Raw genomic sequence first — 16,391 nt, 5'->3', positions numbered from 1 at the left:
AAACATCTAATGAAGCTTCTGTGATTTAAATAAGATGGCTCCATTAAATGATGTGTTTTAACTATAGGCAAATAATTGGTCAACGGAGTGAGATTGAGCCCAGACTGCCATACAGCCATTTTATCACACACACAGGTAAGAATACCTAATTTTCATTCAACCTGCATTACCAAACTTTATCCAAGTAATAGATGAATGGAATGAACGCAATATATATTTTTTTTCTTCTTGTGTGGCAAGTTAACATGCACATTCAGTCCATGAGAGACATTATCTAGAGACATAGACAAATTATCTGCTGGTGTAACTTAATTTGCCGCTCTGCGCTTATTTTAATCGCCCTGTTATCAAGTAGGCCTATATTATAAAATAACAATATATATAAAGATCCAGTGAATCCGGTTAGTGAATGGGTAAGATTTGCACGCACACTCATAACGCGTTTGTACTGTCAAGCATGCAAGGGAATTATAAAGTTTGAGTTTTGAATTATAAGTGTTTATGAAACATGTTCAAATCTTTTTTGTCAGTAAATGGTAGTGAGGTATGAACAACATTTTAAATTCTTGTCTTATATACTTTAAATGTGTCTAATGGACAATGGAATCCTCAAGCCATCCTAGGTGTATATTACTTTCTTCTTTGAGCCGAACACAGTCAGCGTTATATAAAATAATATACTGGCTTCCCAGCTTTGCAATGGCATTAAATAGATCCCGAGTTTTTGAAGCTTAAAAATATCCATGTTTATAACTTTTATAAACTATAATCACTGGCTTCCGGAAACAGCTGTACACGAGTTCATGATAGAGTCGAGTTGCGGCAGAAGAATGACCTCTGACCCGACATATGAAATCTTATATCAAAGTCCTTTTCTTTCAAAACGTCTCTTTTTAGACTTCTAATTCATGACCGGCATTTTGTTTTACTCTATCCTCTGCACTTCCGCATTCGTCAGTTCCAACCTAATCTTTCGCTACGTCTTCGCTATACGTCAGGTCAGAGGTCACCCTTCCACCAGAACTCAACTCAATCATGAACACACATACGGCCATGCCAGAAGCCAGTGATTATATTTTATAAAGTTATAAAATACAGATATCTTTCTTACAAAAATGCATGGCTTTTCTTCAGAAGACTTTTTTTTTTATTTTTTTTTTACTTTTATGATTGATTGATGCATTTATTGGAGCTTCAAAAACTTGGCATTGTTCAGTGCCATTACAAAGCTGGGAAGGATGTTATGTAATATTTGTGTTTGGCTGAAAGAAGAAAGCCATATACACTTTGAGATTGAGTAAATTGTGGGATAAATTCTTGTTTTGGGTGAACTATTCCTTTTAAATCATTGTTCACTGAAGATATTCTCCTCTTATTTTTCAGACGTTTTGTTGTAATTAATCCAGAAAAGGGGACCAAGGCTGCAAGGGGAAAAGTGATGTCCAAAAAATCTGGGAAAACCGTGCAGAAGAAGACCATAACCGTCAGTACCAAAGTATCAAATCTTTTAAAAAGACTTATGTACTTCAAGTGGCACTTCATTTAAAATGTAGCTTACACTCCCTACACATGCAGTTTGTTTTCAGAAACATGGTGGCCTGGTGTTATTATTTTGTTTATACATAGTTCTTTAGATATTAAAAAGGGCTGGTGTTTTTTAAAGCCTGATTTAAGAGGTTATTTTTTAATGATTTAATTATTTTAAATAATTACTTTGTTTTAGTGCAACTGTTTTTGGGCTAATGTTTGCTAAAACCTCATTTGAGACTAGATTTGTATTTTATATACAGGTAAGTCAATTCTATATATTGTGTATTTGTTTGCTTTTTCTTAAGCCATTTTTGCATTTTGATGGGTGCTTATTTCTATGCACTGAATATTACTTGACTACTATATTACTATATTTTTTTATTTGCCTGTTTTAGTTCACAATAATTGAGCAGAATTGATCTGGTGTTGTATCAGAATAATAAAAAAAAATCCTAACTTGGCTTTATTCCTTTTTTGTAATCCATGACAAAAATAATGTGCAGGGTTATAATAGCATTTAGAATTGAAATTATTGGGGTGTCATTGTAAAAAATGATACTGTAAAAAAATGGTAAACTACTGGCAGCTGTGGTTGCCATTATCATACTGTTAAAATACGATGTGTTACTGTTTTTGAAATTAACAGCTAAATACCGTTTTGACAACTACAGCATATAGCTGTTAAATACCGGGCTGTAAAATTACAGTTTTATGCTGTAGTTGTCAAAACAGTATTTAGCTGTTAATTTCAAAAACAGTAACACACCGTATTTTAACAGTATGATAATGGCAACCACAGCTGCCAGTAGTTTACTGTTTTTTTACAGGATTATTTTTTACAGTGTGGGAACTTCTGCAAAAAATGTCCTTAAGCTTAAATGTAGATGCCCAAACACAGCATCACGTGACAAAAGCAAGGATTCATTTGAGAAAAACACGGGTATAGATTTGTATACAACTGAAGATGGATGATGTTTTATTTAAAAGTACACAGGAAGAAAACCATCTGGGCCAACAAATTATTGAAACCAGGTGACTTCTCATATTTTAACAGTGAATAAAAAAGAAAAGAAAAGAGCACTGAGATAGGGAAGTGCATTTGTTTCACAAAAAAATTACAGTACAAACATTACAGCATATCCTGCATTTCATAATCGCAGTGTTATCAGTATGACCCTGATGTTCACTAGCTGTGAATCTCTCAAAACTCAAGACTCCTTTAACAACCACCTTTGACATCAGAGATGGGCAGGATGGTCAGTTAGTGACACAACAACTAGTTAAAGCAATAAATGATTTATGAGAATTTTCATCTTAAAAGTCAGCCCTCCATGCTGCAGGTGTCGGACTTTAAAATCGCTACAGCAAAAACTACAAGTCTAACTATATAATATAAAAGCTCAAACATTATTAAATACAAGTAAATGGTCAGTAATAAAATAGGAAATAAACAAATTACAAGCAACAGCACAAATAAATACGGCAAAACAAAGATACAAATGAACTAAAACAATGGTTTTCATGAATATACCTTGGAGGAGTAAACCAATATTCAGTATCGTATCGGTTACAATTCTGCAATTTTTGCCAGATTGGGTATCTGTCTGGCAGGTCTGATCCAAATCCAATATTGTGCGTATTCATGGTTGTTACGGTTTAGCTCAACAAAAGGCAAAAAGCATTATAAAGCATCATAAAAAGTTTTGTGCAATAAGGTTCCTTTAGTTAACAGTAGTGAATTCATTAGTTAACATGAATGAAAATTATTACACTTCTATTATTATTTAATTTTAGTTAATTTCAACATTTTCCCTATTAATACATTGTTAAAATCAAAAGTTGTGTCTGTAAATATTATTTAATGGGTCTGAGCCATAGACTGTAAAAAAAGATGGACGACGCTCTCTTCCATTGATGAGAACTGAAGCCGCCAGTGTCCTGATATGGCGCTGACATATTGGAACTTGAGTCTGCGCAGTAGCGATCTCGGGATCAGTCCTGCGCAGTAGTGAGCAGGAAGTAAAGCCGTGAAATCAACGCTCCGCCCTCACACTAGCAATTCTGCACACTTTTTAAAAAATTGATTGCAGTATGACAAGAGGCTTGTTAAAATAAAGTAAATACAATCTCCTCAGTCCTCTGAAGATCCCGAAAAAAATGTCCGTTGGTGCTTCAGTGACTACTTCGCTCAGAGAACCTGTCAATCACAGCTGTCAATCATGACGTTACACCACCGCATCACGTAACTAACTAAAAACCAACTTATTTTTGAAACAGACACTTGAACTTACATCAGCGTGATAAAAACGACAGCAAATGAAAGAAACCACCTTTGGAAAAAAGATATTTGAAGTGTAATTTAATTGTTTAGTTGGTCTCACGTCCCGTTGAATAACACGGGGAGGCGGGGCTTATGACCTATACTAGGACCAGTCACCGGGGGGCGACCGAGAGGTTTTGGCTTCACTTTTCAGGGCTTGTGCGGCACGCTTGGTCTGAGCTAACATAAACTAACATCAGTTAGTCTAAATCAGTTGCATATTTTATTAACCAACAAATGTAACAAATGTAGCTATTGCTCATTGTTAATGCTAACTCAAATGTAAATGTTATGTAAATGTAACTAATGAGATCTTATTGTAAAGTGTTACCAATTGTTCTTCATAATTCTTTTGCACATTTCAGTGATAAAGATCAAATGCTGTACACACCTTATTAATAAACCATACTATCCTACAGAAAAGCAGATGAGCCCAGAATATGAACGCAATGCATTTAATTACGTTAAGCGTTTTCCTCCCATATAGAAACCCTTTAAAGAAAATATAGGTGGCTCTTGTGTCTTTCTATGAGAGGATGGCATTGCGGTGCACAGCAAATCCTTTAAATGGTAGCTAGCCTATTCAATGCAAAACAAAAATGAAAAATATAAGTAGCCAAAAAAATATACAAATTATTGTGGCATTAATTAGCCCACAAACAATATTTATTTTAAAGCCTAAATAAATTTATTTAAAGAAAACACCAGCTTTGGGCGTTTATCTGTATAGGCTAAGTGTTTCAGCCACCCTTTTCAAACTGGCGCAATAAAATGCAACAGAATTTGATTTGTTAAAGGTCCCATTCCATGGATTATTTTTATTATTTTATAATGTTTCCAGGGGTGCCCTTATAATGTTAGTATGTTTTTTAGATCAAAAATTGTTATAATTTAGAAATAAAAGGCATATTTCCTAGCCTGATTTCATTCCCTGGTTTGAACACTCTGTTTGAAGGGGCGTGTCTGCTGTGAGACTTCAGTGTAAACGCCCTCTGCTGTGATTGGCTGACATGCTTGCATATGAGATATCGGGCATTACATGTGGAACTATCTGGAAAACGTTTACTATTACAGCTATTATACGTTTTTACTATTACAGCTATCGGGATTAACGAATCATGAGAAGTTTTTTTAAGTATTTAGATCTATTACCATCACATAAAACGTTGCAGTTATGAGCATTGAGCAGATGACAGTCTGTTGATCGCGTGAAAGATCTTATCATTGCAACGCAGTTTCTGCACTCTCACTAATGATTTCACCAATGCAAACATGAGGCATATAAATACAGTAAGAGCTTCGTTGTGCAGTGTAACAGCGTCATTGATTTCATAACGAGTTTTGGCAAGAGTCCAGATAAACTCGCGCTGTGTCACCGACAGCAGCTTGGGCGATTGGAAAGGGATTGTTCTTTGATCGCTTTCTGTATATTAATCACAGTTTAAGTAAGATTATTTTCATCCTACTAAGAGAAACGAATGATGTGAAGAGTGATCGCTACTTCCATATTAAATCACTACTTACCGCTTGCTGGAATATAGTTGAAATTGCCCCCTTCGTCAGTATGAAACGCTGAGAGAAGTCTGCTGATATTATTCCAGGTTAGAAAAACAGTCCGTGGTGAAATGGACAGAGCAAACTAACAACTTCGAATTAAACTTTTGCGGTATCCGATTATAGATAAACATCAACCACGTCTGTTGACATTTCGCCATCAATACGCCTGTGTTCCTGTGGGCGGAGATTACGGTTCTAGTGACATCACTAAAGAAGGAAGTAGGGTTGTAGTCCAATCCAGCCGTTTTTTGTAGTCAACTTCTGTTAAATAAAATATCTCGCTTGGCATTGAACTTTGAGCTTTATAATTTTACAGATATTATTTATACTCTAACAACAACATTACACACTAACTAAAGTTTGAAACATGGGATCACATAGAACGGGACCTTTAAACATGAAGAGGATTATCCGTCTGGCATGGCCACTCGCTCTAACGTTAACCTAGATAAATGTTCGCTATTATTAGGTGCATATCCAAGTGTTTGTGCGGAGTGTGGAGCGCGCACTGCATGACATGGAGGCACCGGTGCCATCACTCGCATTTTCCTATCAACAGTGGAAACAACTTAAAATACTCCATTTCTGGTCATACAGAAAAGAATAATACTGTACATCAGTCACAACTACTTTTATTTGTGTAAACTCACAACAACAAGAAAATGTTGTTCTTTTGTAAAATAAAAGAAAACGAACAGGGCGCGCTTTCATGATCTCTGTGAATTGGAGCGCGTCTCAAAAATGAACTGAAAAACAGTGTAGACAAGCCTCACAAACATGAGAAATAAAGCTTATAAAAAAATGTCCACCAACGAAAAAAATCCAATCGAAAGCAAATACGTACGGTACCATCTGATTATGTAATCCTGTCCGTAAAAGGCGCATCTCTAGAGGCTAAATTACAGAGAGATGTATGGGGATATATTTGCAGGCAGCCTACACTGATTTAGAAAAGACTAGTTCATTAATAAATAATTAAAATGCTTCGTTATTTTTTTCAGACACATTTATTATTATTAGTCTACTTTTGCCGGTGCTTTGCGGCAAGTTTTATGCTTTGCGCTTGAGCGCGGAATATAGGCTAAAGCCTACATGCACCCAGGATTGAATACGTGCGACTAGTCCAAGTCTAGAAAAATCTTTATGGTAAATCTATTCAATAGCATACATTTAATATTTAATATTGACATTATTTAATTAGTAATCAGTATCCTTTACTAGCTCTTTACATTAAATTAGTTGAGTTAGCATAATTAGTTAATGAACTAATAAAAATAAAGTTTAAATTAAGATACTACCGATAACCATATATTTCTATATAGCATTGCTTATTCCACCACACAAAGGACTGTTTATAAGGTGACAATCCGTTATACATGTGAAGATTGTAGGCTGTATCTTGAAGATTTTTGTATTGTGTTGTACCTTCTGTTATAAAGATGAAGATTGAAATTTCGTTAATTAAACAAAATATGAACACAATGTTGTAAAAAATAAACAACTTATGCTATGTTCTGTTAGATGTGTTTTGACTATTTTTGTTTAATTATATCTCTAGGTAATGAAGATATAGGCCTAGCCTATTAGCAAAAATAATTATTATATATAATATATTTAAAAAAAAAAACCCGTATAGGCGTATATAAAATATATTTAAAAAAAAGGGCCTCATTGTTTAATTTTGCCTGATTGGGGGCTGCTACTATTTGCTTAAGCTTTTTGAACGTAGAAGTGTGATAAAGGCGTGATAGGATATAAATTTTATGTGGATAAAGGCATATTTTGTACATGACTACACATGTCCTTATAAGGCCAAAAAAATATGTTGTTTTAACGACATAGCATCTCGTTATTACAAGAAAAAGATATCGTTTTAACGACATAAGATCTCGTTATTACGAGAAAAAGATGTAGTTTTAACGACATAAGATCTCGTTATTACGAGAAAAGATGCCGTTAAAATGACATAAGATCTCGTTATTACGACATAATTGAGGGGAAAAAATAATATGTACAGTATGTGGCAGCAATGCGTCACCGTAGTAAACATTCCTTTAGAAACAGCAATAATCTCCGGCAAGATAAAGTCCTATTATGTTAATCCACAGACCTTTATCTACAGATCAAGTACAGCCTAATAATGGGAACATTTGAATCATCTTGGAGAGTTTTTCCATGCTTTACTGACTGTCGTAACCTAACAATGACTTGCTGTTTGAATGCTGAATGGAGAATAATCGACAACCACGGCAGAGGGAAGAGGTTCCGTCAACTTTAATTTAACGACGTAGATATTTGTCTGTCCCCACGTTACTATGTTGTATGTAGAGGTCAGAGGTCAACTTTTCTAAGCATGCAGTAGGGAATCGTGTTCAGCGGTGACCTGACATCTCTCTTAATCTCACTGTCGATCTGCTGCTCCTCCACGTCCCACCTTGCCATTTCCTGGGTAGTGACAGGAAGTTCATAACTGTAAATATTTACATGGGCTCAAAGTTTTTTTTTTTTTTTTATACACTGTTTAGGATCTGGAGCAACAGAGCCTGTGTCACACTGAGCAGGGATGTTCCACTGATACACTTTTGAGTGTTAATAATGAAATGTCAATGGAGTATATTAGAAATCTGCCAATAGGCTACATATTTCAAAATTGTTCAGACAACTCAACAACTTGACGGAATTTGTAAGTATGCAGTTTTGCACATCACAACGGGAGAAAATGATTATAAATATCGATATTGATCTATGAAAAATATTATAAATATTAAATAAATATTATTAAAAAAAAGTGAAATATATTAAATATTCATATTTTTTGCCATATTGCCCAGACATAATAACATCCCTATATGTTGTATTATTCTAATTTAATTTGTTGGTTAAAATGCAAGAATTATACATTAAATTGCCCTTACAAAGGTAAAAATGCCCATAACAGGTAAAAATCAAAAATTTTATTGGAAAAGTTAATAACTGACCTCACCATGAAAGACAGTACTTCGACAACTGTCCCGCAACACTGATTTCACCACCTTGCAACAAAGAGGCTTCTGTCCACCTCTGCTTTTACATGGATCAAAATAAACAAGAGAAGAGAAGAATCATAAGCTCTCAGATGCTCTGTTGGAACATGTTCAAGCTTTGCAATTCTCCTCAGGCGTTTAAAACCATGATTTACTTTACAGGAACCAGGGCTGCATTCACAAAGAATTTTATCTTATGCTCTGAAGAGTTCCTAGCTAGGCGCTTTAGCCTAAAACATATTACCTTTTTTCTATATATAATATATTTATATGTAACTATATAAAATACAAAAACTATAAATTGAAATCAAAAATGACAGAAAAGATACTTTATTTATCTGGACTGTACTTGAAAATCAGGCCTGAGCTCTCCTGAGCATTCCTGTTCCTCATTGATCCGACTCAAACCTCCCCTCAGGGATCAATTAAGCCAACTCAATACAATCCAGTTGAGTCTTGCCAGTATATTTTAAAACAATAACACTGTCAGTTCATCAAGTCAGAGGTAAAGTTTTTAACCATCCATCCATTGACATTATGCAAAGGCAATTGGCAGGGCTTGCCTATTTGTTTTGTGTAAACAGAAAAAGTTAGGCTCTAGATTTTAGCAATCTTACACAAACACACGCAAACATGTACAAGTAATTAGACCGATTGGCTTCTCCCAAATAATTTCACTAAATATTCCAAAGGCTTCTCTAAACAAGCTCAGTTTGTAAAGGCTACAAGAGTCCAATCCAAGAATGATGTTAAACCCTCATAGGTATTGGAACTTCATTCATTTGCACCACTGAAAAGCTTGAATCACAATATTTTTTACTGTTTACCAAAGCTTACAAATGATGAGGGGCCGTATGTATAAAGCATAAAAATGTTGTCTGAAGTGTGTCAAAATTCTAAGAATGATGTAATTTTACTCATTTCTAGACTTAACAGTTAGGAACCTCTATGAATAAAACTTATTCTTAAGTCTAGAAATGAGTAAAATTACATTCATAGAGGTTCCTAACTGTTAAGTCTAGGTCTCAGCTCCTATATTATTTAAGAGTGCTAGAGAGGTATCCTAACCTAGTTAGGAGTAACAAGATGGCTGCAGAGAGGAGAAGACCACACACTTTCCAACAAAGATATAGGGAGTTGATAAAACTATATATACAGGCTGGATTGTAAATGTATAATTTCTGTAACTGACCTTGTAAGAAATGTAATAACTTCTGCCACTCTACAAATCAATGCTCTGACTGCAGTAATGAAAGTAATAATGACATTTTTGGCAACCGGAAAAATGCAGCAGTGCACCAGTGATAACTTGGTACCATCAGTCCACTGTAAGCAGGGTCTGAAATAGCACTTATTGTGGCACTGACCATACCAAACATACAGTAGTGGCCAAAAGTGATGTCAGACGGTTTTTGGTTTTAGTTTTTAATGAGCTTACAAGTTTGCTTAAACCATCTAAATATGAGGAAAATATTTAATATTTTAAAAATATTTTAAAATATGAAGGAAGAACAAAAAACTTTGACTATGTATGGTATTTATCTGACAAAATTGTTTGGCAAAAAAGGCAAACTACAGCTACAGGCTGTAGCTCACAGGAAAAAGAATACATTGCCAACAATATAATCAGTTCTTAATCACTGGTTCTTTTTTGTTTTGTGTGTTCATAAATTGGCATGTTTCATTGCGTTATCACAAATAAAACAATTGACTCCAAGCACAACTATGCAATATGCAAATCTTTAAAGGGGTGGTATAATGCCCTTTTCACAAGATGTAAAATAAGTCTTTGATGTCCCCAGAGTGTGTGTGTGAAGTTTTAGCTCAAAATACCCCACAGATATTTTTATATAGCATGTTAAAGTTGAGCAAAAACGCACCGTTTTTGTGTCTGTTCCTTTAAATGCAAATGAGCTGCTGCTCCCGACACAGAGGGCGGAGCTTCAAGAGGTTGTGTCCTTTTACCTCACACAGACATGCACTGGAAATTTTTTATGTCTTTTTATGTTCAAACCGAAGTCAGAAAGAGAGACTCAAGAAGAAGTGATAACATGTAGACAACCTTTCTGAATGGTTAGTAGGGATGCAACGGTACACGGTAAAATCCCGGACTGTTCGGTCAGCCCTGCACGGGACAATCTACCCTCGTGTCCCGCGGGACTTCGGTTTTGCCATTGAGTTCGCGCTGATCCTTTTAGTTTTTGCTTTAGGCGCCGTTCACATATCACGCCTAAAAACCTTTTACAGTCTATGCTAAAAACGCGTAGAAAACGCTAGGCGGGCCGCGTTCTCCTTTTTCCAAAGCGCTAGGGTGGTTGCACTCCAGAGGTGTCTGTCGTTGCTAAAGCATCCATCAGCTGCGCTCTGGTTGGTTCTTGTCACGTGACCTACGGTGCGCTTGCGGCATTCTGAAAAGTTGAGAATTTTCTCCACTGCTGGGGACATCGTTAGTGCCAACCGGTCTCGCCTTGCACCAGACAGTGTTGATAGACTCATCTTTTTGCACAAGAATCTCTCAATAGTGGATGAGTAAATAACATTGCACTTTGTATCCTGAATGCAGTATTTTTTTATTATATTATTTTGCTCTGCTTTTTTTTTTTATTCAAAGCACAAGCTAATTTATGTTTGTTAAAGGTAAAAGTGCACTTTTTCTTTCACATTGATCACTTCATATACCAGTTATCAAGGTTTGGAATTGGGATCCACTTGAATATTTTGAAGTGTGTTTGTTTACATTTTGTATTTCATATAAGTGATAGTTGAAGAGGTTGTATTACTTAGTGTTGTTGAGTACAGACTAGAGTGTTAATTTATTCCATACATTGATGTTCTTCCTACTGTGACATTCTGTTTATGCTCATAAGAAAAATAAAACATATTTTTGGGATGAAATAGCAGTCTCTTTCTGCACAAAACATGTACCGAAACCGAACCGAGACCGTGGCCCAAAAACCGAGGTACGGACCGTACCGTGGGCTATCTGTACCGTTGCACCCCTAATGGTTAGTTGGTGAATTTATGTAACTTATGTGTAGTTATCTTCTAGTCATTGATTAGCATATTCTGTCTTGATAATCTATAAATCACGTTCCCGTGGGCGGGGTTTATGTAAATCTTAGGGTTAGTGATGTCACTAACCCGGGAGGAAGCTTGTGTAGTCCCTACCAGCCATTTGTTGTAGTCCTTAAAAAGCAATTTCTTTAAAATAAAATATCTCCCTTTGCTTTGAACTTTGAGCATTGTAACTTTGCAGATGTTTATGCTCAAACAGCAACAGTTGTTAAGTTAAAAAAAGTGAAATCATATTCAACCACCCCTTTAACGCATTTTAAATCATATTTGAATAAAGGGTGAAGATGTAAATTTTCCTAACCCAGACATCACTTTTGGACACTACTGTATGGCAGTTCATTGACTTTACAGCTGATCTTTAAACCATGCGCAAAAAGCAAGCCGCTTTTATAAGGATTGCAAGCTTCCCTAGAGTTGTTGGAGCTTTGATGGAACGCGTTTATGCCATTGCTTTAACTATAAATGAGGAGACATATATCAATTTTGCACAATGCAAATCCATTTTAAAATAAATTTAAATATTAAAATAAATATTTCAATGTTTAAATAAATTATTTTATTGAAATTACATGACTGGTGTCCTGCCACTGTACCTTTTGGATGATTCAGAGGTTGAGGGTGGCCATTTTTGGGTTAACATCATCGTAGTCCTTAGTTTGCAACACTAAAAGGGTTAGTTCACCCAAAAGTTGTTGTTTTTTTTACTCACCCTAAAGCTATCCTAGGTTTATGTGACTTTATTCTTTCAGCCAAACACAATCAAAGTTATATTAAAAAATATCCTGGCTCGTCCAAGTTTTATAATGGGAGTGAATGTACCTTAGATTTTGAAGACCAAAAGAGTGCATCAATCCATCATAAAAGTAAACCATACTATAATCACTGGCTTCCGGTAACTGCAGTACACGAGTCGATTTCCAACGGAAGAGTGACCTCGGCGTATGAGTCACTCTTCAGCCAGAACTCGACTTGCATACAGCCGTTATCGGAAGCCAGTGATTATAGTTTATAAAGTTATAAATATATGGATATTTTTCAAAAACACACCCCTTTGCTTCAGATGGCCTTTATTAACCCCTGGATCCGTATTAATTACTTTTATAATGGATGGATGTGCTTTCATGGGCTTCAAAATCTATGGTACCATTCAAAGCTTTATAAAGCTTGCCATTATAAAGCTTGGAAGAGCCAGGATATATATATATTTTTTTTTTTTTATGTAACTCTGTGTTCGGCTGAAAAAATAAATTCTTATACACCTAGGATGGTTTGAGAGTAAGTAAATTATGGGATAATTTCATTTTTGGGTGAACTATCCCTTTAAGTGCCACCTCAGTTAGCACCTAATAATCTGATTTAACTAAAAATTGCTTTTAGCTTCTTTATAAATAGCTCCTAACCTTAAACAAGTCCTACTTTTAATAAGAATTTTTGGACAATTAAGTCAAAGCTTAAGCATTTTTGTTACGTTTTGTACGGCCCCCGATGTCTAACGCAATAACTCAATTTCACACCCCTTACATAACTTTTCTTTGACACTGCTGAAGTGAAATCATTCCTCAAGTTTAGTTCACCTCGCTTGCAATGGCTTTGTTTTTGCAGGTGTTTAAAGGGATGGTTCGGAGTAATTTCAACCTAGGGTCCTTTGCACCATGACCTCGAGCCAAATCACGGAAGTGACCTTGACGTCCGGGTAAGCGGTAACATGAGCCATCAGACAAGTGTTATTTAAATAAACTCCTGGTGTACTTACAAACTTTCCAATGCCTCGTTTTATGAGTACAGAACCTATTTGTACTACTGTAGAAGTTTGGTACCATTCCGGGCATTATTAGTGGGGTAATTTACGAGATACAACCTGGATCCATTAGCGCCTGCACTAAGCCATTCGGCTGATATCTCTAAATAAGCTCTAACTTTAATAATGTTCGACCAAGGGCTCGAGGGGATCATTGTTTTTTAAGACTCAGACCTCAGAACTCAAAGAGAAATGTTTGCTAAACCAGACAATTATGTTCCTGAACTGAGTTACAACCAGCTTGCAGAATTCAGACGGAAATGGCAAAACAAATCAATCACAATGAAAGATCAATTGATGATTTAAATCGAGTGGGGACATGTCATCCGATCTCAACAAAAAAAGAAACTGATAAACAGATAAGATAATTTTTTTTTTTTTTTTTTTTTTTTTTTTTAAATTAAAGTAAAAGACTCACACATTTTAGCCAGAACTCAGAATCTAAAGTCAAAATTGAAAAAGAGACCTTTGATTTGTCAGTCGAATTAAGCAACACACTCCGCCCATTTACTGTGCACTGACATTTATCCATGTTTTTTAAACAAATAATGTCGTTCAATTAAAGCCTGTTCAGAATAACAGAGTTACGAGAAATGTAACGTTAATAGGCAACATTTCGGACGAGGTACTCACCTACTTTTCCAGAATTTCGCTGAATCAAAACAAGTGCAATAGGACCATCCGATTAACAAAGCCAGGCATGAGACAAGAGCATAGACAGGTCCGGAATATTTTACAGATAAAAAACTAGGCGTGAAATAACAGCCAAATACATAACCACCTGAAATCGCACAGCAATCTTAAGGTCAGAGTCAGCGACAGAGTGCGCTCTGCCGGGGTTAAAGCACCGAATATCCGTGTGGTCAAACACTAAAATATAGCTTGACACCGCTCCTGGTGTACTACCATAAACACTCGCACAAATACAGAATAAAGACTGCAGAAGTCGAGTGCGTTTGCCAGCCGTGTTTGAAAGTTGAAATCCCGCCCCTTGTCCACGCCAGTAGTGGTGAAATATAAGCTATCCAGCTGCATAACAGCAGCGACAGAAGTTTCAGACCAGCAGCACCAGACCAGCACAAGTAGGCTACTCGACCAGCAGCAACAGGACGGAAGCGAGGGGCGGCTTATCGTTGCACTACACATACACGTAATGTTATATGAGCTGTTTTCACATGGATTTTAATCGGATCCATATCTAAAATATTAAAAAACTATTTATTTTTTATTTATTTTTGTACAATAAACAATATATTTGTAATTGTCATGTCAATGGATGTATACAAACACTTTTTTGTTGTTAGTTCATACTGCATTAACTAAGCTAATTAAACTAGGGAAAACTTTATTTTTTTTAATTTTGAAGTAAAAAATATGTAACTGAATTGTAAAATGTTTCCCATTTGACTATTATAATATTGTTTTCTTCATGTTCATGATGTTACAAATAGCTACTTACACAGAGTATGCCAATTTAATGTCAAATATACTGTATTAAATCAAAGCAATGCCTTGAACAAGTGAAACGTGTGCATTTATATGATGGAAAATATGGTGAGTTGTCTTATCCTTTTGTTTACTGACACATGGAATGTGGCCATTCGCTCTATGGACCAGAGGAATCTAGGACTCAGGTAGATTTAAACAGCAAAGAGGAATATAAGAAATGTGCACCCTGCTGTACATTCAAGATTTTAATAAACCGTTAACTTGTCCTGTGTTTTTAATAAGGGGTTTTAAATAAAGTAACAAACCATATTCAATTAAACTTCAAAATAAACAATTTAAACCATGGCAGAGGACAAATATGTGAGGTGGGCTACGCAGCCGTCCCGTCACACACAGAACTGCAATACATTTGTGATGAGTAACTTTTCATATATGTTTATGTTATATGTATATATGCAGGCCAATCCAGCATGTATCGTGCAATAGGCTTTGAAACTGTAATTTTACTCAACATTTTGTTATGTATCCGTAATATTAAAGAGACCTTTTTAAAGGATATTGGTTTACTTATTCCCTTATTGAACAATTCAGCTTAAGGCACCCACAGACAACAAGATCGGGCCGATTTTGGCTCCAATGCTCCCCTTCCGATAATCCTAAAGGTCCAGATTATCTTGATGGTTCTACAGACTTATCAGATTTTCCTTTTGGTGTGATGTGTGTTCTGAGACTCTTCATTTTGGGGTCACACTTGGCTCCTTCGCAGTCAAAAGTGACCGAAGCCTTGAAATGTAACTTTTTTTTTTCTTTTTTTTTTTTCTCAGGAATATCATAATGTTATATATTTTTGTTAATTCATATTTTTTGATTATTATTTAGAATTTTGAGGGAATTTTATGATACTATGCAATATTTATACAATATCTATAAAAAAAATCCATAAAAAATGAATGCTACTTTTTATTTTATTTGTTGTTTATTTTCAATAAATGCAATATTTCATATTAAAATAGAGTGAAGGCCTTTAAAATCCTTTTCCTTTTCTTTTTTGAAGTGAGAATACTGCCATCTGGAGGTGTTAAAAAAAAACATGTGCAATGTCATGATGTAACTGTTGCACCCCTAGAAAAGGGATAGACACAGACTTATGCTGTTGTCTGCGCGTCAAGCTAATTTCTTTCTCTTTCAACACATAACATATAACAGAGAAATTGAATGTACACGTCAGTACATTGGTTAACATTAACGCAATGCAGATGTATCACAACAATCACTATAACATTGTAATTTAGAATAGAATAGAATAGAATAGAATAGAATAGAGCTTTATTGCCATTGTAACGAACGACATTACAAAAAGTCACCATGCTCAGCAAACAACAAATATTAGAAAACACATGGGGTAACTACACATGGGGTTAACATAAAATGAAAAAAAAAAAAAAAAAAAAAAATGGGATGAAAAAGAGTAGCAATCTTAAATGGGAGGAAAAAGAGTAGCAATCTACAATGATGAGAGTAACATGTTAGTCTCTGTGGACTTTGATCATTTAACACTGAGGTATAAGAATTATGGTAGCAGAAGTGGTGTCCCATATTGTCACAGCCCAGGGAAAGTATTTTTCTATAAGTATTTAAA

At 35.3% G+C, this 16,391-nt stretch overlaps 1 protein-coding gene across 2 annotated transcripts in view; it reads right to left on the bottom strand.

The window, feature by feature from the left end:
* The window catches only part of svild (supervillin d), a 181,994-nt gene extending 167,585 nt beyond the window's left edge, over positions 1-14,409 (bottom strand). For both annotated transcript variants that reach the window (XM_079852048.1, XM_079852049.1), the window contains exon 1: positions 13,937-14,409. The gene's annotated coding sequence lies outside the window, so the exon portion shown is untranslated. The remainder of the gene's footprint in view (positions 1-13,936) is intronic.
* Positions 14,410-16,391: the final 1,982 nt, after the last annotated feature.

The sequence above is a fragment of the Squalius cephalus genome (assembly GCF_949319135.1).
Source record: "Squalius cephalus genome assembly, chromosome: 19".
Lineage (NCBI taxonomy): Eukaryota > Metazoa > Chordata > Actinopteri > Cypriniformes > Leuciscidae > Squalius > Squalius cephalus.
Note: the sequence above shows the minus strand (reverse complement) of the source record. Positions and strands in the feature narration are given on the sequence as shown.